We start from the raw sequence: 22486 nt of genomic DNA, 5'->3' as shown, positions 1-22486 counted from the left end.
GTCTGGGAGCTTAAGAGTGTTTTCTCCCCGTCTGGGAGAGGCATTTTGCTTCTGTTCTCCTCTGAAACAGTGGACTTTTGCCTGGACCCTGGGGTGAGAGGGTTTTCTGTCCTTCCCCCAGTGGCTCTAGGCTTTTGCTCTGTGTTGGGGACAGGTTGGGGAAGCAGGCAGAGCTTCAGGCCTGTACTCATCACCTTGTACACACTTGCTTCAGCGATGAAGGGCTTTCTCTGGTTTCCTATCCTTCCTCTAATCTTTCTTGCAAGAATCTGGTTGAGGCATGTAGAAGAACTTGCAATTGAGTGTAAACTCTCCTTGTGTCTGGGGTTCTCAACCACTCCTAACTGACATAATAGTTCATACTTGGTCTTTAAGAATTTGTTAAAATCTTAACTGATTTTTTTTCTTACATACGTGTATGGAGGCCACTTCTTCTGATGACCTGCCAAAGATAAAACAGTTTGTGTGTACAGCTTCTCCCTGGAGGAATTTGTCCCTCTTTGGTATTAAATTACTTGGTTGCCTCCTGACTTCAATTCTTTATTAGATTCAAGAGAAGTTTTGATTTTATAGATCTGGCTTTTTCTCACTAGGGTGGGAAAACATTCTTTTGTGGCTTTCTGCATTCTAGTTGGAAGTGGAACTACTTAGAGTTCTTGACAGGGTTTGCTATTTCAAACTGCTGCTTATTCGGATCCCTCTTGAATGTTTTCTCTTGCCTTCATTTGCCTCTTGAGCACTTTGTCATTTAGGATTGAACCCAAGGGACTACTTCCTCCATGAAGCTTTTCCTGATCCCACTAAGTAGCATAGAACATTTCTTGAATTGTACAACTGCTTTGCTTCTTGTACAGCTGTATTTCATTTTTGCAGACCCATTGAAACCTTCGTTGAGGTTGAGCAGCTTTCAGAATTCGAGACCTCTCAACCTGAGAACTGTCCTTCTACTTTCAAAGTTTATGACTATTATGGTTGATAGATTTTAGGTAGGATCATAAAGTAAACTTGAGATAAAAGATAAAGAAATATACAAGAGAACTTACATTTATTAATATAATAAAAATTTGTGAAGTCATACCACATAGTTTCCTGTGTACAGTTATTGCTCTTGAACTAAATTATTTTCAGAAATAAGACTTAAATTTGTAGAATCTAATTTCTTAGAACTATGGGCTTGGTTACATAAGCTAGTATATATTCACACAATGAAATATCGTGGAGTTTTAGAAAACAGTGATAAAGCATATCCTAACATGGAAAATCTGCAGGATATAATGAGTGAAAAAAATAAGGTGTAAAACTGAATATTTTGTGTAAGAAGGCAGGAAGAATAAGATTATATTTGCAGTTAAGTGTATTTGCATAAAGAATCACTAGAAGGATATACATACAAGAAACTAATAAAAGTGGTAACCTATAGTAAGCAAGGACAACGGGAGCTGCATGTGTGATATACAAATGAGATTTCTCAAATATGTTATGTTCCTTTTTACATCATTTTGATTTTTTTTGATTCATGTGAATGTAGTATATATTAAGAAAAGTTAAAGTTAATAAACATGTGAATCTTAAAAGATAACAGGGAGATTTGAAAAATACTTTAGAGCTGATAAAATATGTTGGCCTATGAAATAAAAATCGTGTGTGAGATACCTTTATTTTACATAAATCAGATTTTACAAATGAAAAGGTAAATACAAAGCATGGAGAATTGCAAAGATCAAGATTTTATGAATCTGGCTCTAGATGAATAAATATATAGAAAAGCTGGTTTTCTAGCATGATTAGAAAGGTTTTGGGTCTAGACCCAATGTGGATGATCCCTCAAAGCAGAAAGGAGCATTGTGTGTAGGCAGCAACTATAACAGAAACACAGAGCGCTGAGAGTGGACTGGGGAACCACTTCTTACTCATGAAACTACTGGGCATACCCTTGGAAACTGATAAAATGTGTCTAACTATTGGCAGGAAGAACAGGAGATGAGAATACCAAAGAATATTCTTATTACAAATTAAAACATATAAAGAAACAATAATTACATTATGTAAATAGATTATAGCCCAGAAATCAACCTTGTTGTAGACAAATGAAATGTATAAGAAGAAATTTATAAATCAAGGGGTGGTTTACTTAATTACTTAATGTTGTTAGGAAAGCTGGCAATTTGGAATACAGGTCAGTTCAGAGTTAAATCTCTTTCCATACATCATTTGGAATGAAGTATTCAAATAATTTAGCCCACAGAAAAGTGAAAATCAGAGTATTTATCTGTTATCATTGAAGGGGAAGAAATTTCTAAGCAAAGAAATAATAAAAAGTGAAAAATGCACTGGTGGATAAATCTGGCCATGTGAAAAGAAAAACTTTTGTATTGAAAGCCAGCGATAGACTGAAAAAATGTTAGAAGTAGATGAAAGAAATAGTATTTTCACAATATAAGTGGTTAAGGAAAACATAAAACTCCTTTCCCATTCTACCCCAGGTGGGGCTGGAAGAGGGAGAGTTGCACATTTGGGAACAAAGGCAGTGTGCATTATGGGAGAAGGATCTGATTAATGACATAGATAGCATTCAGTGTCTAACTAAATTTGAAGACCTTAATATTATAGCAGGATCAGTCCACGTGGTTGTGTGTTTTTTCTCTAGCAGGTGATTGAATTGACCCAGGATTAGGAATTTGAGAGTGGTGAAGTGGAAGAGAGAAAGTAACGTACTTGGACTGATAGCTTGGGTGACAACCAAGATTTTGAGACTGGTGATAACACAGAACTGGAAAGATGAATGTAGGTAGAGTGCATCTAAGGGATTGAGTCTGGACCCCGGTTAGAAAAGATAGAGTGGAATATTGAATGACAAAGTCAAGAAGAGGGTAGGACAGCCAGATGGCATGACCCTGAGGGAAGGAATGGGACTGCTTGTGAGTTAGGATCTGGAAATGTTACTGTGGACAAGGTTGATTCCTATGGCCTTAGTCTTCACTCTAGAGGGTTCTTTTCAAGAGCCAGATTTAGCCCAGTGGTTGAAAGTAGTGTTCAGTGATAAGGTTGAAGATGTAGAGGTCTTTTGTTTTACTATGTAAAAAGGGTTTCCAGAGGTCCCTGTGGAAAAGGTTGGAAGGAAGGGCGGCAGTTGGGAAACGCATGCGGTGACTGAGACAGCAAAGAGAACACTGTGGGCATGAAAACAGGAGAAAAGGTAGTCACAATGGTTTATGTTTGAATAAAGCCCAAGGGTGACAGGGGTGGGAGCCACAGGTAGAAGTAACTAGCAAGATTCCTGAATTGACCTGTGGTGTAATGATTGTCTCTGGAGCCTGATCCACTGTGTCATTGTAATCTAAAGGGAATATTAGTGGAAAGCTTAACCCTGGGTGGTAAAACCTAAAGCAGTTAGGCTTTAAATAACTAAAGCCAGTAGGGCTCACATTTCTTAAGCATTCTCTGATGTCTGCACAGTCCCACTGTTTGGAGTTAGCTTTGAGGTAGAATGGGAAGATATAGCACTACCATTAATTTAGGAAAGTCCAATTTGTCATGTCCTATTGCCAAGGACCCAGGAATGAATGATAGCCATCACATTGGGTGCTTCTTTATCATAGAGGTGTCTTCTGCTGGAAATCCTGTTTCCTCCTACTGTTCCATTTTACCTGAAACTGGGTACTGAGGCCACTGCTGCTGGGGTGACTTCAGCAACTCTGATGAGTGAGTCAGTAGCTTAGGTCTCTTGCCTCCTTGAATTACCAATGCAAAGCCCAATTTGCTGCATACCTCCTTTGGGGATCTGAACCTTTTTAAAGCTAGTAACTAATTACCACTTATCAACTTTATATTTGTTTATTTATTTAACCTTTATTCTTTAATTTCAGTTTTTAAAATCTGTGGTAGGGACAAGAATGGGAATTAGAATTTCTTGAACAACGAAAGCATCTGTATAAGAATCTTTGTATGCTTACAGGGAAACAATGATGTGTCACAGTATCTAAAATCTAATGTTTTCAGTAGAACAAATGTCTCTTTTCTCCTACTTTAGATCTAATGGAATGTAACTGGAACCGACTCTCATGATAAAAATCAAGGACCATCAGGCAAGATCAGGCAGTAAGAATTTTTGCTTCCAAATGAAGACACCGACATTTAGAACTTCTACTTATTCTAAGGTATTCGAGGTACAGTTTTACTTTAATTTGACTCCTTGGCAGTCATTTTATAATGCTGATTTCTATCTATATAGATTTCGTAAGTTTAAAAGTTTTTATGTTAGAATGGTTAGCTTTTAGGGAAGAGTCCACCCCCCCCCCCACACGTTCCCCCAAATCAGAGAAGAGATTCAGATTTTAAAGGGAAGTCATCCTTATAATTAGGAAAATATGTCAATTATAAGAAATATAATGGACTTCCCTGGTGGCGCAGTGGTTAAGAATCCGCCTGCCAGTGCAGGGGACATGGGTTCGAGCCCTGGTCCGGGAAGATCCCCCATGCCGCAGAGCAACTAAGCCCGTGCGCCACAACTACTGAGCCTACACTTTAGAGCCCGCCAGCCACGGCTATGAGCCCGCGTGCCACAACTACTGAAGCCCACGCGCCTAGAGCCCATGCTCCGCAACAAGAGAAGCCACTGCAATGAGAAGCCTGCGCGCCGCAACTAGAGAAAGCTGCGCACAGCAAGGAAGAACCAAAGCGGCCAAAACTAAATAAAGTAAATAAATTTATTTTAAAAAAAAGAAGAAACACAAATGTAAGAAAATATATCAAAATGTTCATTAAAAAAAAGAAATAACACTGAGTGCAGATTAACACTCAGTATAGAAGAACTGGAATAAATAAATGTCAATTTAATAATTATTTTATTTATGTCATGACCCTCTGAGATGAGCAGTTGAATTCAGCACTCTAACCAAGTGTGCTTACAGGATACAAGAGATCTTAGTGATTGTCCTTTAGTTTGGAAACCTCTCTTTCCTGTTTTCCTAAACTTACTGTTAAGAGTTTTCTATTCACCAAGAAATGTCACTTATACTCCCGGTAGACTGTTTCTAAAGGACCTCGGCGATCTGACGGGTTAGTTTCACTTAGATCAGAAAAACCAGGCATGTAATTAAAGAGTCAAATGATACTTCCAAATCATTGGGTAGCTGTCCACTTTAAAGACTACGTAAGACAATTGAAAACAATCAAAGGAAACATAGTATCAAAAGGAAACATAGTATCAACAGAAAACATAGTGGTCTCTATTTTTCTAAAATACATATAAATTTCAAAGAGGGTACAGTTAGTTTGGTGTTTATTTAAAAACAAAATAATTTCGTGTTAATTGTACTTTTCCAAATAGGCAGAAAGTATGGAAAGATAATTATTTTTAGGGACAGTCAGAGTTGGTTGGTTCTCTGTATACATTATAGAGGTTTGTAAATTAATTTTGCTAGATTATAGAGAAGATGAAAATCTGAGAAAAATGTATCACTTATTACTTGGATTTTAAATTTCATTTTATTCTGTTTTGGAAGAAGAATACCTAAAACAGTAAATTCTAAAATATAAGAATCCATATTGGAAAACCTAAGACTACTTCAGTTAAAATAAATGGATTATTTTCTAGAAGGCCGTGGTATAATTGAGCAGTTTTTGCCAAAGAAAAGTTACCTCAAATCAAATAGCAGATGAAAAAGAGGCTGTTTTGATGAGAAGTTTTAAAACTTCTCTGGCAGCTAGCAGGTATATTGTACTTTTCAAAAATTTTTTGGTGTCATTTTGAATCAAATGGTAATGATGATTAAATATATAATTTGACTTATTACCAGAATCATTTCCCTTTTTAAAAAATTTGGATGTGTACTTTATTTTTTGGCTGTGTTGGGTCTTAGTTGCGGCACATGGGATCTTTTGTTGCAGCGTGCAGGCTCTTAGTTGTGGTGTGCGGGCTCCAGAGCTCGTGGGCTCTGTAGTTGCGGCACACGGGCTCTCTAGTTGTGGCACACGGGCTTAGTTGCCCCATGGCATGTGGGATCTTAGTTCCCTGGCATCCCCTGCAGTGCAAGACGGATTCTAAACCACTAGACCACTAGGGAAGTCCCTCCCTTATTTTTTAAAGATATCTTTGCTTCTTACTTTCATTTAACAACATTAGTTGAATGTTCAGGCTTTGCAAAGAATAAGTCTAAATATGTGGAAGGATATAAATTATTCTATAACTTCATTATGAATGAAGCTGAAGACATCTTTCACTCAGAATGTTTACTCTGGGGCTAGGGAGGCTAAATACTCTCATCTGATAACCATTTAAAAGCAATTATGAGGACTTCCCTGGTAGCGCAGTGGTTAAGAATCTGCCTGCCAATGCAGGGGACATGGGTTTGAGCCCTGGTCCAGGAAGATCCCACATGGCGCAGAGCAACTAAGCCCTTGCGCCACAACTACTGAAGTCCGCGCGCCTAGAGCCCGTGCTCTGCAACAAGAGGAGCCACCTCAATGAGAAGCCCACGCACCACAACAAAGAGTAGCCCCCGCTCGCCGCAACTAGAGAAAGCCCGTGCGCAGCAACGAAGACCCAATGCAGCCAAAAATAAAATAGAAATAAATAAATTAATTAAAAAGAAAAAAAAGCAATTGTGAAATGAGCACATAAAATCATAGTTTAGTATTCCTTTCTAAGTAATATAGTTAAGTTCTATATTCAGATGTCAACAAAAAGAGAGTAGGAAATTCTGATCAATTGAATTTGGTGACTAATTGGTTATGGTTGTTACCCATTTATGGTTCTGCTTGTGAAAGTGCCATATAACCAAATTAGGTTTCTTAAATCCTTAAATTAGGGATTTCTAATTCATCAATTTCTTATATTGCCCCACGCATTTGCAAACTAATATTTGTCATTTTCCCTTTCAAAAATGAAGTAAAAATTTCACAACCTTGTGCTCAGAAGTTTTATATAATACATTTTGACAATATTTTCTTAAAAACTTTTTGAGAGGATTTTAAGATATTGAGATAGTGGGATTTTGTTTTTTTGGGAAGGGGGATTAAAACAAAACAAAATCAGTACCTGAGTTAAGGCCCTAGAACATTTGTAAGGTGATGTCTTGGATTATAGTTTACATTAAATTAAAATAGTACCTTTAAAAAATATTTTGTTTGGACTCACAAAAACATTTGAAAACATTTCAACAAGGTATACTGAGGGAATAGGTATTCCCTTGCCACCATGATTTTCTCTGTAGTGTGATGGAAAGAGCACAAGCTTTGGCTCTTCTACTTTCATGCTACCCTGAGGAATTGAATTAATATTTGTCTTAGTTTCCTTTTCTTTAATAGTTACTTTTTAGACTTTTGATGAAAAATGAAAAAAGTGTATAAAATTATATAAAATGATGCTTTTCAGTGTTAGACTAATGCACATTGTTGCTAAAGATAGAGAAGACCACACTACTGAAGTATCATTCACAGTTATCCTTCTCCTAGCAAAAAACAGGTCAACTCACACTACTACTGAGAAGCTTGTCAAACCAGTTTCAAACTTAACGACAAATATTATGCTTGGAGAGAAAGTAAAATGAGCTTTTGGCAAAAATCCCTTATCAAAAGCATACCATCTGGAAAAGCAGTTACTGTCATGTGCATGCTAGCAGAATTTTTTGTTTTTCAGTTGGATGAAAGCACTGATGTGCTGAGGACATACCAGCACTTCATAGAGATGTGTTACTGTTTAATCACTGAGAAATCCACACTAACAGAAGAGTTTTTTGTTGATATTTTGTTTTATTGTTGGTGGTGGTGGTGGTGATTGGTTGGTTTTTTTAAGCCATTGTTGTCTGGAAAAGTTGCATTGGTTCCTCTGATCAAAGCCCAACAACTTTAGCTGTAGGAGAGGGTGCACTTGGTCTGTGAATAAAAGAAATTGCACCAAGATATAAATTTATATCCTGCTTTTTTCCAGAGAGAAAAATTGGCATTTAATAATGTGATTTCTGGTTGTGATTTAATGTTGAAAAAAAACAGTAAAAATTGTGGATGTAAGCAGTTTTTGGCCACTAACACCGTGTCTTTTTAGGATTTTGGGAAGAAATGGTCAGCAAATATAGGATCCTGCTTTTCCACAGTGATGTATGCTAGCTGTGTAGGGTGACAGGGCTTTACATGTTTGTTAATTTGTTTTTTAGTAAAATAAGAAGAATGTTTCTTTACCACTGATAATGCCATTTCTATGATTTCAAGGAGGCATAAACTTACATTTACTTTTTCAAATAGTCAGAACTTATAACTTCATATTCACAGTATCATGAGTTTCAATGTTAAGGATGAGGTATAAGAATTTTATAAAAGTCTGAATTATGATACAAAATAATTCATATCTAAGAGTTTGACCATTTCCCCACACTTGATGATTTTATTGGGTTATCAAAGAAAAAAAAACCAGTGAATTTTTATCGTACATGTTTAAAAACCACATCTAAATTTTGAAATAGAACATGAAGAAATACTTTCCAGAGCCAAAATGCCGGCAGAGAATATATTAGGAATCTTGTTGCTCCAGTCTCTCAAACTGAAGCATTTAACATCCAGTTTTGAGTGGGATATGCTCTTTTTTGGACATTGAATGGAATGCTGAAAGTAGACTTGAGAAGGAAATATTTCTGTAATTTCTGGGTCCATGTTCAATCATAATATCCAGAATGTATTCAGTATAACACAGCTGATTTATAATTAAGAATTAGGCATTTTTAGTTTAGTAGAAATAAAGAATAAGAAAGGAGCTAGTTGAAATGGAAAGCAGCTTATGGCTAAAGCTGGTTCCAGAGCTGGGGCCTTGAACATCTTGCAAGGAAGTTATCATAGGGGGTGGCAAAACAACGAAGGTGCTTAATTGAATGGGCTCTGTCTGGCCAAAGATGAGACAATTTGAGCATTAGTAAGTATAACTGCAATATATAATCAATCACATCCAATATGTTTAAACTGATGAGTTCATGATGATACTTTAAAGAACTCATTCATTTTCTTTGGAGTATGCTAAGAAACCAACTATACCTGAATGTGACCAGTAGTTGAGGAAAGGAAGTGTCTTTTCTCAGGTGTATTCTAGTTACTAGTATTCTATTTACAGTTAAGGGGTGATAAATAGAACATTACCATTTCATAATGAATTCCAGGACGTAAGCAAAGATCATCAGTGGCTGCTAACATCACAGGAAGAGAGACAGTCGGACATTAGGTTTCTCTTAATGAAAGTTCACAATCCTTTCTGTGAAGTATCGTTGCCAAAAAAATTGAATTTGAAACTAAATCTGATCAAGCCTGTAGCTCCAACTACCAATTTACAGAAAACATAGAAGACAGGGAAACAAGTGAAATGATACCATAGAGATGCAGTCAGCAGAATCTAGACTATGGGGAAGTCTTTGGGGCACACAACTTGGTTTTTTTTAACAAATAAATTGTGAGGAACAAAAAAAAGAGAAAAGAAGGAAGAAAACTGAAATTAATAGCAATGTTTGGACTTTATTTGGGTCCAGATTTTAATAAATAAATATTTATAAAATAATCAGGGAAATTTGAACACTGGATATTTTATATTAAGAAATTATTGTTAATTTTGAGGTGTGATAGATAACAGCATGTAGTTATATTGAAAAAGAGTCATTATCTTTTAGAGATACATATTGAAATGTTGATGGATGCAAGGATTTGTCTGGGATCTGCTTTATTATCTGAAATAGAGGGAAGACTGTGGCTGGGGATGAATCAAGATTGGCCATGAGTTGATCATTGTTTAAGCTAGGCACTTGTGGTGTTGGAGGGTGGGGTGGTGGTGGTGTAATTCTTGATATTATTCTCTAAGCTTTTTTGAAAATTTCCATAAGAAAAAGGTCCAGAAATTTACATTTTCTCTTTGTTGGCTTATAAGAATACAATTGAACTATGTGTATTTAGCAACCTGCCGAATTTTTATTTCTAATAATTTCTTGAGTCTTTTGGGATTTATATATACAAAATCATATTGTCCACAAATGACAGTTTTACTATATAGTGCTTACTGTTTACCAGGTTCTATTTTAAGCACCTATGCGTATTAACCCATTAGGTCCTTGGAAGAGCTCCAGTGAAATAGACATTAACTTGCCCAACGTTGCGTAGCTGGTATGTGGCAGAGCTGGGATTTGAATCCAGGCATTCTAGCCCTAGAGTCTGTGCTTCTCTGAGTTTTATATCTCCTTATAAGTTTTTTATTTAACCCCTCCACTCTAATCCTTGTACCTTTTATTTCTTTTGTTCGTTTTAGTGTACTGGCTAGAATTTAAACTTTTAAATACCAGTTTTCATTTGTAATTTTGATTTTGGAAGTTGTCTTAATATTTAGTGAATCCAGAGTCCAGTCAAATTTACTCCTTTATAAATACAAGGTACTCACCAAGAAACTAAGAATTGACTTAGTATGAAGCTAGAAGCCAAAGAATAAAGTGTATCGCTATTTAAAGTTGCCAAGACATGGAAGCAACCTACATGTCTATCTAGAGAGGAATGGATAAAGAAGGTGTGGTATGTATATACATTGGACTACCACTCAGCCATAAAACAGAATGAAATAATGCCATTTGCAGCAACAGGGATGCATCTAGAGATTATCACACTAAGTGAAGTAAGTCAGACAAAGACAAATATGATATCACTTATATGTGGAATCTAAAAAAAAAAAACGATACAAATGAACTTATTTACAAAACAGAAATAGGTAACAATCTTATGGTTACCAAAGGGGAAAGGTGGGGTGGGGGATAAATTAGGAGTTTGGGATTAACAGATACACACTATTGTATATAAAATATATGTATTTTATATTCAGAATACATATTATATATATATATATATATCTGAATCACTTTGCTGTACCCTGAAACTGACACAACGTTGTAAATCAATTATACTTCAATTAAAAAAAGAAAGAATAAAATGTATAGTAACAGCTTCTAGTTTTTTTTTCAAAATTAGATTTATCTCCCGATCTGCAAGCAGCCTATTCCTGGTCCGTTTGACTTTGAGTTACTTGTTGATTCCATTGGTCATATTTGCTGAATTTCTCTGTGACTCTTTGATCTTCTTCCCCCGACCCCCACACCTGTCATACAGTTACTTCTCATTTGACTTTACATGGTTTCCATGAGATAAAATCAGGGGAAGCACTTAGCACACTGTCTAGCACATAACATATATCTAGTAAATATGCCTTTTGGTTTAAGAGAAAGCTACTTCACAGTTTTGTTTAAAAATTGTTCTTATTTCTTTAATTAATTTTTTAAATGGGGAGAGGCAAATATGGCTTAGTTACTTTAAGAAGCCCGAGGCCTGGGACATGGGGGAAAAACTGATGATAATGTGCTGGGGTCATTTAATGAGTATCTCTGTGTTCTCTGTAAGGCACTTGCTTATACTAGTCTCTCAGTTTGAGAAAGATTACCAAGAGAGTTGGATGCCAAAATAATACTTCTCTACTAGGGAGTGAGGTAGGAACAATTTAGGGGAAAATGTAACTTGTCCCAACTCCATGGGATTTTTACATTTCTCTTTGGCCAGCAGCAAAATACATTATGATGTAGTAAGATAGCTAAGCTTCATGAAAGGAGGCATATAGGCTTCAATAAGGAGGACAGTTTTTGGTTTCACCCTCAAGAGAAAGGGACGGGTCATAATTACAGATAAGCTTTTCCTGAAGTTTGTGGAAGGTGACCATCTGAAAACTCGGTGTAGCTAGTTGAAAGTTGTGCTGTTTTTCTGTCCTTCGCTGCCTTCCTCCCTCCATCCCAAGTGCTTGTTATTTTGTATAGCAATAAACTGAAACAACCTTTTAACATATCTTTAATGGTATTTTTGAAAATTATATTAAACTATTTGGAAACTGAAGGTTGTAGAGGCACAAGAATTTCTTTCATTTTCCAAATAACAGAATATAATTATTGAATGGCACAGCTATTGAAATTGAATAACCAATTACTTGACTGTTTTGCTTTTATGGGCTGTAGTTTATTGGTAAGAAATAAAACATATTTTTTGAAGAATAAAATAAATGTGTGTGGTGGAAACTCACTCTTCTATCTGATCATGAAAGCTTTGAGTGGAAAGATGTGGAAAGATGAAATACTCTCCAAACTACACCTGGATGCTATGGAAACCAAAAGGTGATATGCAAGATTAAGCACAGTTGAGAGGTGCTCAGTTTAACATCTGTCATCAGTTAGTTGGTAAAGGCATTGAGCCATTTATCGTTCTGAAGATGATCTTAGGAGGCATAGCTAAAGTGGTCAGTTACAGAGTATGGGATCAGTGAATTTAAGAGAAAAGAAAGCTGATAGGAGAAAACAAAAATGTAATAATAATAATAATAGCTAATATTTAGTGCTTACTGTGCAGCAGGCAATGTGATAGACACTTAAATATATATTTTCAGATACTATCATAGTAACCCTGTGAAGTGTAAACTGTTATTACACATATACGTATGCAAATAAAAAACTCTGCATAGCAAAATAAAACACCAAAAAAAATTTTTTTTGTAGGAGGAAAATGAATCGTAATAAGGTGTACTTCGAAATTAACTCACAGGAGAGCCAGGATTCCTCCATCTCTTCATCTTGGAGTGAAACCAAAAGCTTGAGTTCAGAAACTGATTTTTAATCAGAATTGAAAAGGAAAGCGAATTCTAGTTTAAACAAGCTGCAAAAGCGTAGATTTGGGAAAACCAGGGATTTAGGGATTTTGCTAGTTCAGTATAATTTTATGATATGATAGGGCTCCTGAAAAGTTATTGTAGTCACTAATTATTAGTTGGAGTATAGTGTCTCATACAAGAAAAGTCATAGCTCTAACATGCTAGTCAAATCACATTTTACTGTTTTACAGAAGGAGGGATGCCTTATTTGTTTTGAAATGGCGTTTGATATGGAGTGACTTTCAAGTATTTTTATCACTTTAACTTCCTTCTTCAATTAAAAATGAACATGGAAATGAATTTAAATAGCTATTAATATTTTCGAGAATTTTTGAGAATATTTTCGAGAATTTTTTCTAATTCCTTAGAATTAGAAATTCCTTACATTATTAAGAAACACTCTGCCTATTACAGGTCTAGCAGTGTAAACTAAAATTAGGTTAGGTGCAAGATTGAGAATTTCTGTCCTTACTCTTCATATATGGATGCATTTCATGCTAGTAAAAATTGAAAGCCTTAAGTATAGTGTAAGACCTGTATTGCTTGTAACGTGGTTTATTTAGTTACTTTATAAAGCTTTCATTTAAATTTCGGATTAAGTATACTTTTCCAGTTGACTGTGCAACATTAAAAAAAAAAAATTTAGGTTAAGCCACGAAGGAAAACCTCAGTAAACTCCAGAAAAGCTAAAACTAGACATGTCCAATCTCTCACCATAACAGAAGTTTAAAATGCGCTACTCCAACCACTTGGAAAAATCAAACAGAAAATGTTCTTAAATCATGTTGAATCAACCAGGGGATCAAGTATACAATAACTGATTATATAGCAAACTAAATACAGACTCAGGCAAAGACTGATATTGACCTTAGAAAATTGATTTTTGAAAAAGAAATGTACTCAACCTCAGATTTTAGTAAAACAACAAATAAAACCAACAAAATTAGTGCCTGGGAGAAAGGGAGGATATAAATAAGATAAAAGCAGAAACAGATGAACTGAAAAACAAACTGTAGAATTAAAAAAATCTAAGAGCTACTTCTTAAGGTTAAAAAACAAAGTAAATATCTGACTGATTTTATCAAGGAAAAGATAGAAAACCAAAGTAAGAAAGAATAAACAGGACATAAAAGCAGAAAAGAGATTTTTAGAATTATAAGAGAGTTCTATTTAGTAACCATAAGCTAATTTATTTGAAATGTCTCTGAAATGAATTAAATGCCCAAACTACTTTAAGAAGAAGAAAATCTGGGTAACCCAGAAAACCATGGAAGAAAAGTTCGAGGAATTTTCTCAAAAAATTGGTTCTGGGGCCAGATTATTTTGCCAGTGAGTCTTTTCTAGCTTTCAAGGAACATATAATTCCTATGGTGAGAAATAGTTTATAAAAGATGGAAATATGCCCAATTAATGTTATGAATATCTTCACAATGGTTACTTCATGGGAGTGAGATTCTTTCAGGGGATTAGTTTTTTAGTTTCCACTGTAAGCACAGATTTTTCTTGAAATTAAGACAATTGAGGGAAAAAAAAAAGCAAACCCAGAAATTAAAACCTTAGACAAAGATGTCTTTTATATCTATTAATATATTTACTAGTGTTACTAGTACTCTTCATTCCTTTGTATAGATCCACATTTTGATCTGATATTCATGTAGATCCAAATTTTGATCTGATATTCTTTTCCTTCTGCCTAAAGCACATTTCTTTAAAAAGGTGCATGCCTTATAATGGATTTTTCTCAGCCTTTGTCTAAAAACATTTCCATAGTCATTTGGAAATATATTTTAACTGGATATAGAATTATTTATTTATTTATTTATTTATTTATGCTGAGTTGGGTCTTTGTTGCCACACATGGGCTTTCTCTAGTTGCAGTGAGTGGGGGCCACTCTTCCTTGCGGTTCGTGGGCTTCTCATTGTGGTGGCTTCTCTTGTTGCGAAGCAGGGGCTCCAGCGGTGCGGGCTGCAGTAGTTGTGGCCCTCAGGCTCTAGAGCGCAGGCTCAGCAGTTGTGGAGCACGGGCTTAGTTGCTCCGTGGCATGTGGGATCTTCCTGGACCAGGGCTTGAACCCGTGTCCCCTGCATTGGCAAGTGGATTCCTATCCACCACGCCACCAGGGAAGCCCTGGATATAGAATTTTAAGTTGACTTTTTTCTTCCAGTACTTAGCGGTGTCACTACACTGACTTCTCATTTGCATAGTTTCCAATGAGAAGTCTTTGTTTTTCTGTACATAATGAGTCTTTTTCCTTACCTCTGTCAACTTTTAACATTTTTTCTTAATCAGTGGTTTTCAACAGTTTGATTATGATGATATTTCTAAGTGTGGTTTTCTTTGTTTATCTTTCCTGTATTCTGTTGAGCCTCTTTGTTCTGTGGGTTTATGGCTTGAAAAACGTTTGCCTATTATTTCTCTACATATTTTTTTCTATCACCTTCTTCCCTCTAGCTTTTAGACCCCAATTACATGTATATTAGATTGTTTGATATATTGCTACAAATTATTGGTATTCCCCTTCTTTTCCTTTCTCCCTCCCTCCCTCCTTCCTTCCTTCCTTCCTTCCTTCCTCCCTTTCTCCCTTTCTGTTTTTTCTTTTTGTGCTTCATTTTGGATATTTTCTATTGTTGTGTTTTCAAATTAATTGTCCAATCTGCTATTAATTCCATCCAGTGTATTTTTCATTTCAGATCTTGTGTTTTTTATTTCTGGAAGTTTCATTTGGGCTTAAAAAAAATCTTGCCCTTCTTACCTTAACATCGCCATGTCTTTCTCTGCCTTCTTGAGCATGTTGAGCATATTTATAGTAGCTCTTTTAATATCTTTGTCCGCTAAGTTCCGTCTATCTGGTAGTTCTGTGTCTGTTTTTATTGATCTGTTAGTTTCTTGGTTGTAGGTCATATTTTCCTTCTAGTTTATATGCCTTGTAAGTTTTCATTGGATGTCATTGTGAATTTTATGTTGCTGGGTGTTGGATTTTGTTGTATTCCTTTAAATAATGTTGGTCTAAGTTTGGCATGCAGTTAAATTTTTTGAAATCACTTTGATGTTTTTTTGAGATTCACTTTGTTTTGAGGAAGCTTTGGTAGGGTGGGTCCCAGGCAGCCTTATTTCCTTGAGCTAATTTAGAGTTGCTACTTTTTGAGGACTTTACTTAATGTTTCATGTATTATTAAAACCGTGTAACTCAGACTGGGACTTGAATGCATGCGGCCGGGACTTGAATCCGGCCAAAACTCTGTTTGGGACTCCAACCCACGGTCTTTTAATTAGAGTCACTCATCTGGTGTCTGGGCTTACTGAGGCTCAGGTTCTTTATATCTCAGCACTGAAGGAATTCAGCGAGAGGCAAAGTGATAGGCAAGAAGTAGATTTATTAATATAGGACGCTTGTAAGAGATGCAAGCGGGCAGGCAAGGGAGCTCTGCCCTGAGGATTAAGTGGGCTACAATTTTATAGTCAAAGGAAAGGGGGAGGGGAAAAGACTGCCTTCTTCGAGTAGACGTGGGGCTTACATCACTAGTTCCTCTTTCGTATCAGTCAGGAGAGTGTCTGACCTTATGAGGTCAAACTAGGATTATCATAGCAGTTATTCAAGTCAGCAGAAGCGTGGTGACATTTTTCTTCCACCTAATGGCCTGGGGCATATCTTGTGCTTTTATTTATGGCTTTATAGTTAAGCAAGCCTGCTTCATTCCACGACGTTCCAGTAGCTTTCTTGAGCGATCATTAACTTAACAGTGGTCTCCCAAAGTTTCCTAGGTTTCCCTCTCTATCTGTAGTCCCTTACTGGGACTTCTACAACTACCTGTATAACTATCCTATTCTATTCCTATCATTATGAGGTCTTTTCACTCTACTTGGTGGGAATACAAATTCTCTCTACCCTTGTATGAGTTTTGGGACTTCTTTGACCTATTTGTTTTTCATTGGTCCTTTCCCCAGTGTTAGGTAGTTTCCTCTCGCAGATGACTTGAGGGGAGGCCTCTACAGAGTTCCAGAGCTCTGTGTCTGCAGGTCCCTTCTCTCTGGTACGCTTTAACCAGATTCTGGCTGCTTTGGCTTCCCTGAACATTGTCAGTCTGTCTCCTCAACTCTCTGAGACTGCCAGGCTCTGTTGAAGTCCTCCCTCTCTACCCTGCATCCTGGAAACTGCTTCAAGGGTGTAAAGTGAGGCAGTTGTAGGTCTCACCTAATTTTTTCCCCCTTTTCTCAGGGATCCCACTCCTGCTTTGACTGTTGTCCAATATCTGAAAGCTGTTGTTTATTTTATCCAGTTTTGATTGTATAACCAGAAGGATTAATCAGATCCCTGTTACTCCATCATGGCTGTTTGTAGAAGTACTCGATTATCTTTTCCTTCTTTTCTGTGGGTTAAGATGTGGACGTAAATAAAAGAAGCCAAGAAATCATTTGGCTTGTTCTCAGTGTTTCAGGTGTTAGGCTTAACTGTAACTGAGGCAGAGGAGTCCCTAGTTGCCTATGGTCCAAACCCTTTGATAATAATAAACAGACAATTTTGCCTGGTACATCCCTTCTCACTTTCATTCTCTGGAACCTTTTGCAGTGGTAGGGTGGTTGATCAAGAATTATGGTATTCTGAATCTTGGTTAGGTACCACATAGTTTTAAAAAGTTCTTAATACTCTTACTTTCAACTGAATTAAGAGCTATTTTTACTTACTTTTTCTCAGCTGTTTCAATTTGCTATTACCTTTAATTTTATCAGTTTTTTTTTTTGGCTATGTGTTTTGCTAGTTAGTTATCTATCTGGTTGTCATTTTTCACTGGGTTGTATTTATTTCATCATGTGTTTTTCTGCATCACAGTAACCTTTAGGATCTTGGAAGGGTTTGATCTTTATTCATTATTATCTTTAGTTTTGTTCCTGCTTCTCTGTTCTTGCTTTCCTTTACCCAGAAATGAATGAGCAAATAAGTAACTGAATAGACATAGACAAATATATTCACACATATATACACACGTGCATTTTCTCAATTCTAAGACTATTAATTGTGATATATACTATTGATTGAATATCCTTTAAAGAAAGAAGAAACATTAAATTTATTTTTAAAATCCTTAGAAATTAACTGACAGAAGCATGCATTTATCCATACAGTTTCTATACCATCTTCTTTGGAATCGTAATACAAGAGTGAGTCTAATCCTTTTTCATACTGACATGCTGATTTTCCTCACCTGTTGCTGCTTTTCTATACATTATGATTGTCAGTGTAGTTTTGAGTCATATGGGAAATGTTTGGAATTTAACTGCTTTTCTTTGTTGGCTAAATTCATGGTTTCAGTTTTTCTATAAACTGTGAATTAAATAACTTCTTTTTTGAGTCAGCTGGAAACTTTTGACAGATATCCAGCCCTTGGGTAATAGTACTTTGTAAAATGTAAATTGGTCACACCAGTGTCTCCCAGCTCTGCTAATTCTGTGATCTATTTTGAGGGACTGGGTAATTTCTACTGCCTTTAATTGCTCTTGCTTGTCTCACAACAGACAATTTTTGCATCACAATAGCTTTTTATTTCGGTGCTTTCTGAAAACATTTTCAAGCAACAGTTAGGCTTTCAGATTTAACTTAAAATTCAAAGGCTTGTGAGTTTATCTGTGCAGTAAATTCAGCTGTGGTGATATTTGGATAATCAGATACCTTCTATGGGAAGGTGTTTCCCATAGGTTTACACATGGGCAAGCAGTTACATACATCACAACTTACTCTTTTGCTTAACTACTGGTACATTTTTTGGACAAAAATTCTGAAACTTCTCCTAGTTTCAGAAACCTAAAAATATTATTTTAAGAAAAGCATTTTTAGAATTGAGAAAATATGATTTAGGAATTTAGTATACAATAGCAAGCATAAAGTCATATCAAGTAGTAGAATTATTTCATTAATTTTGAGGTGATCAGGTAGCAGTTAGAAAAATTAGTGTTGAACCTGTCTGTATGCAAATGTATGGTTAACTTTTTAAAAACTGGAAAACTAGTGAAACTATGCAAATAGTAACCCAAAGTAAGAAGACTCAAAAATTGACTAAAAAAGTAAGTACATCTATATGAAAAAAACAGCACAAAATTAAAAAGAAAAATAACAAAATGGAAAATATTTACATATTTGACCTTAAATCCTATCTAAAATAACTATGAATATTTTTAAAATATTTACAACACTAAGATTCCAGTAAGTACATTGATAAAGTCGTGTCCATTAGGTCAAAATAGAGTTTACATAGAGTAAACAAATGTAAGGAAAAGAGTTCAACCTCCTGGGTAATTAACTGAAACAATAGTGAATAACCTTTTTGTACTTATTGAATAACTGTAATAAATTAGGGAATGAAGTACTCATGCATTGTTTTGGAATTGGTACAGCTGGCCTCCATAAGTACCTTTTTGTACTTATTGAATAACTGTAATAAAGTAGGGAATGAAGTACTCATGCATTGTTTTGGTATTGGTACAGCTGGCCTTCATGGTTTTCTGATGAGAAATTCCCCTGTAGGTAATGCATTGTTTTTCTCTGGCTGCTTACAGGATTTTTTTCTTTGTGTTTAGTTTGAGAAACTTTATTATAATGTGTGTATGTTTGGATTTCTTTGGGTTTTAACCTGTTTGCAGTTTGCTCAGCTTCTTGAATTTGTTAGTTTATGATTTTCACCAAATTTGAAAAACTGTCATCTGTTATTTCTTCAAATAATTTTTCAGCCCGCATTTTTTCTCATCTTCTCTGGGATTTTGATGATGTGAATGTTAGATCTTATGTAATTGTTCCACAGGTCCCTGAAGCTCCATTATTTTTTTCAATCTATTCTTTTTCTCTTTTTCGTACTGGATGATTTCTATTGATTGATCTTTAAGTTTAAGTTCACTTTCTTTAAGATCAATTCTTTCTTCTGTTATCGACATTCTGCTATTCAGACCATCCGTTGAATTTAATTTTGGCTATTGTATTTTTCAGTTCTAAAATTTCCATTGATTCTTCTCTATGTCTTCTGTTTCTTTGCTGTGACTTTCTGTTTTCCCATTTGTTTCAGTAGTGTTTATAACTGCATTTTGGTTCGTTTTACTGATAGCTGCTTTAAAATCCTCGTTAGATAATTCAGACATGTTTGTCATCTCAGTACTGGTGTCTGTTAATTGTCTTTTCTCATTTAAGTTGAGATTTTTTTTGTACATTGCTTTATTTTTTCATGAATATAGTTATAAAAACAAATTACGAGAATAAGAACAAAGAGGAAATAGAACCAATCTAGCTGTATAAACTCAATTTCTTTCTCTATAAAGTAGAAATAATATCTACTTCACAGATTTTTTTATAAAGACTACATGAGAACACATACATAAAATATCCATCTCAGTCCCTGGCATATAACAATGCTCAGAAAGTATTAGTTAACTTTGCTTTTCTTTTTTCTGATTGTAGTATTTTGAAATCATTACTGTCAACTACTTGGCATTTTAAGGGAAGAGATTCTTTAAAAGAAGTCTTAACCTTCCTTTCCTAACTAGTTCTCTAAATTGTAATTAGTTAATACAAAGATCAGCGTCTTCCTCATTACTGTCTTAGCTTTTTTGTTGGGGGATGGACCTTTTTGTTGTTAAACCTAGATTAGTTTTCTCCTTGTCCTAAGTCCTAGGTAATTCATCCACTTTCTTCTGTTCCTTAGAGACTCTTTTCTATCTCCAACACTTATCCAGGGCAGAAGTGGAGTGATGTATTGGCAGCTCCCCCTTACTTGCCAGCATGATAAGTACACTTTCCCTTTTTTGCTTTTAGGATTTTACAGCTACGCTTTACGGGAAAGGTAGGAGGAGTAAGAGGTAGAGAAGGGGTGCTGGTCATGACAGAAATAAACACAGAGGTGTGACAAAGCTTAGGAAATCCTAATAACTTCTTAGAGTCATTGGTAGTCTCTGACTCTTGCTGAGTTGGTAACTGGATGCCCTATTTCAGGGGTCCCCAACCTCCAGGCTGTGGACCGGTACCAGTCCACAGCCTGTTAGAAACGAGGCCGCACAGCAGGAGGTGAGCGGCGGAGCGGGTGAGCGAGGGAAACTTCATCTGCCGCTCCCCATCACTCGCATTACCGCCTGAACCATCCCCCTCACCATCCGTGGAAAAATTGTCTTCCACAAAACCAGTCCCTGGTGCCAAAAAGGTTGGGGACTGCTGCCCTATTGGACCGATGCATCTTGATTTTTTTCTGCTTTCTCCTGAAACCTCTTTGACCTTCATGATGCAGAGTTTTTCCTGAGAAAGTGACATTTAAGCTAAAATTCTGAAAGATGAGTTAGGAGTTACTAGGTGAGAGCGGAAGAATGTGCAGGGAGACAGAACCAGCATATCTGAAGTTCTTGAAGTAATGCAGGAGCATATTGGAGGTACTAGAAGAATGTCAGTACAGAAATAAAAATGGTGTGGTATCGGCAAAGGGATAGATGCACAGATCATTGGAACAGAGTAGATAGTCCAGAAATAGGATCCACAGAAATATGGTCAGTTGATTTTTTTTTTAAAAGGGTAGAGTTAATATTTTATTGTCACTTATCAGATGGCAGTTAGGTATATAGTGTTTATACTTGACCTTTCCTTTCTGTAAATAAAAAAATTACAAGTTTTAAACAGCCAGTGGATGTTTACTGGTCATGTCTTCAGAAAACATGATGAGATTAATTCATTAATGGTGGCTTCAAGGTTTTCCTTATTGGTGCCAGAAAATTCACCCACTTTCTGTTCCTTTTTAAAAAACTGGAAGATTGCCATGCATTTGACTTCACACTCTGAAGCAACATCCTGACAGCCATCCACATCTACTTTGAGGAACACCACGTTGGAATACTTTTCAGAGAGAATGAAAGAAAGGCTTGATCATTTCGCAAGTCCCACACCATGTGGCTGAGAAGTTGACTACTAGGAGTTTCTCTCCTGCATGGTTCAAGGCCTCCTGAAAAGCATACTTTCTCTCAGTCTGCTTCACCATTTTGGCTCCTGGGGTCTGATGAACGACCTCACAGTGGAAGCAATGAAAACGGATCCAAGGGGCTGGACAGAGCTTTGGCCAGTTGATATTTGACAACGTTGCAAAAGCAATTCAGGAGAGAAACAGTGACCTTTTTAGTAAGTGGTGTTGGCTTTGCATTCATATGCAAAAAAAGAATCTTGATTTATACTTCACACCTTTATATAACAATTAATTCAAAATGCATCATAGATCTAAATGTAAACTGTGAAACTGTAAAGTTCTTGGAAGAAGGCGTAAGGGAGAATATTTGTGACTTGAGGTTAGGCAAAGAATACTTAGATATGACACCAAAAGCATGATCCATTAAAGGAAAAAAATTGATAAATTGGACTTCATAGAAATTAAAAGCTTTTTGCTCTGTGAAAGACACTGTTAAGAGAATAAAAATACAAGCTACAAAGTGGGAGTAAATATTTGACTATCACATATCCAATAAAGGACTTATGTCAAGAATATATAAAGAACTCTCAAAACTCAAGAGTAAAGAAACGAACAACTAAGTTTAAAAATGGGCAAAAGACATAGACATTCCATCAAAGAGGATATAAGGTTGATAAATAAATACATGAAAAGATGTTCAAAATCATCATTTCTTTTAAAAATCATTTTCTTTTAAAATCAAAATCATTTCTTTTAAAAAAAAATTTGGAATTTGCAGAAAAGTTGCAAAGGTAGTACAGGGTGAAATTTGTTAGTCTTTCCTTCTTTTTGATAGCTCTGACACTTTTGAATAGTACTGGTCTGGTATTTTGT

At 35.8% G+C, this 22486-nt stretch overlaps 1 protein-coding gene and 1 pseudogene across 1 annotated transcript in view; one reads left to right on the top strand and one right to left on the bottom strand.

Moving 5' to 3' along the window:
• The window catches only part of NCOA1 (nuclear receptor coactivator 1), a 258345-nt gene that overhangs the window by 57885 nt on the left and 177974 nt on the right, over positions 1-22486 (top strand). Inside the window, 1 exon segment of the mRNA XM_036872881.1 lies at positions 4031-4157. The gene's annotated coding sequence lies outside the window, so the exon portion shown is untranslated.
• LOC118905788 lies at positions 21355-21987 on the bottom strand (annotated as a pseudogene).

The sequence above is a fragment of the Balaenoptera musculus genome, chromosome 13 (assembly GCF_009873245.2).
Source record: "Balaenoptera musculus isolate JJ_BM4_2016_0621 chromosome 13, mBalMus1.pri.v3, whole genome shotgun sequence".
NCBI lineage: Eukaryota > Metazoa > Chordata > Mammalia > Artiodactyla > Balaenopteridae > Balaenoptera > Balaenoptera musculus.
The sequence above is the reverse complement of the archived record's forward strand: the minus strand, read 5'-3'. Positions and strand labels throughout refer to the sequence as shown.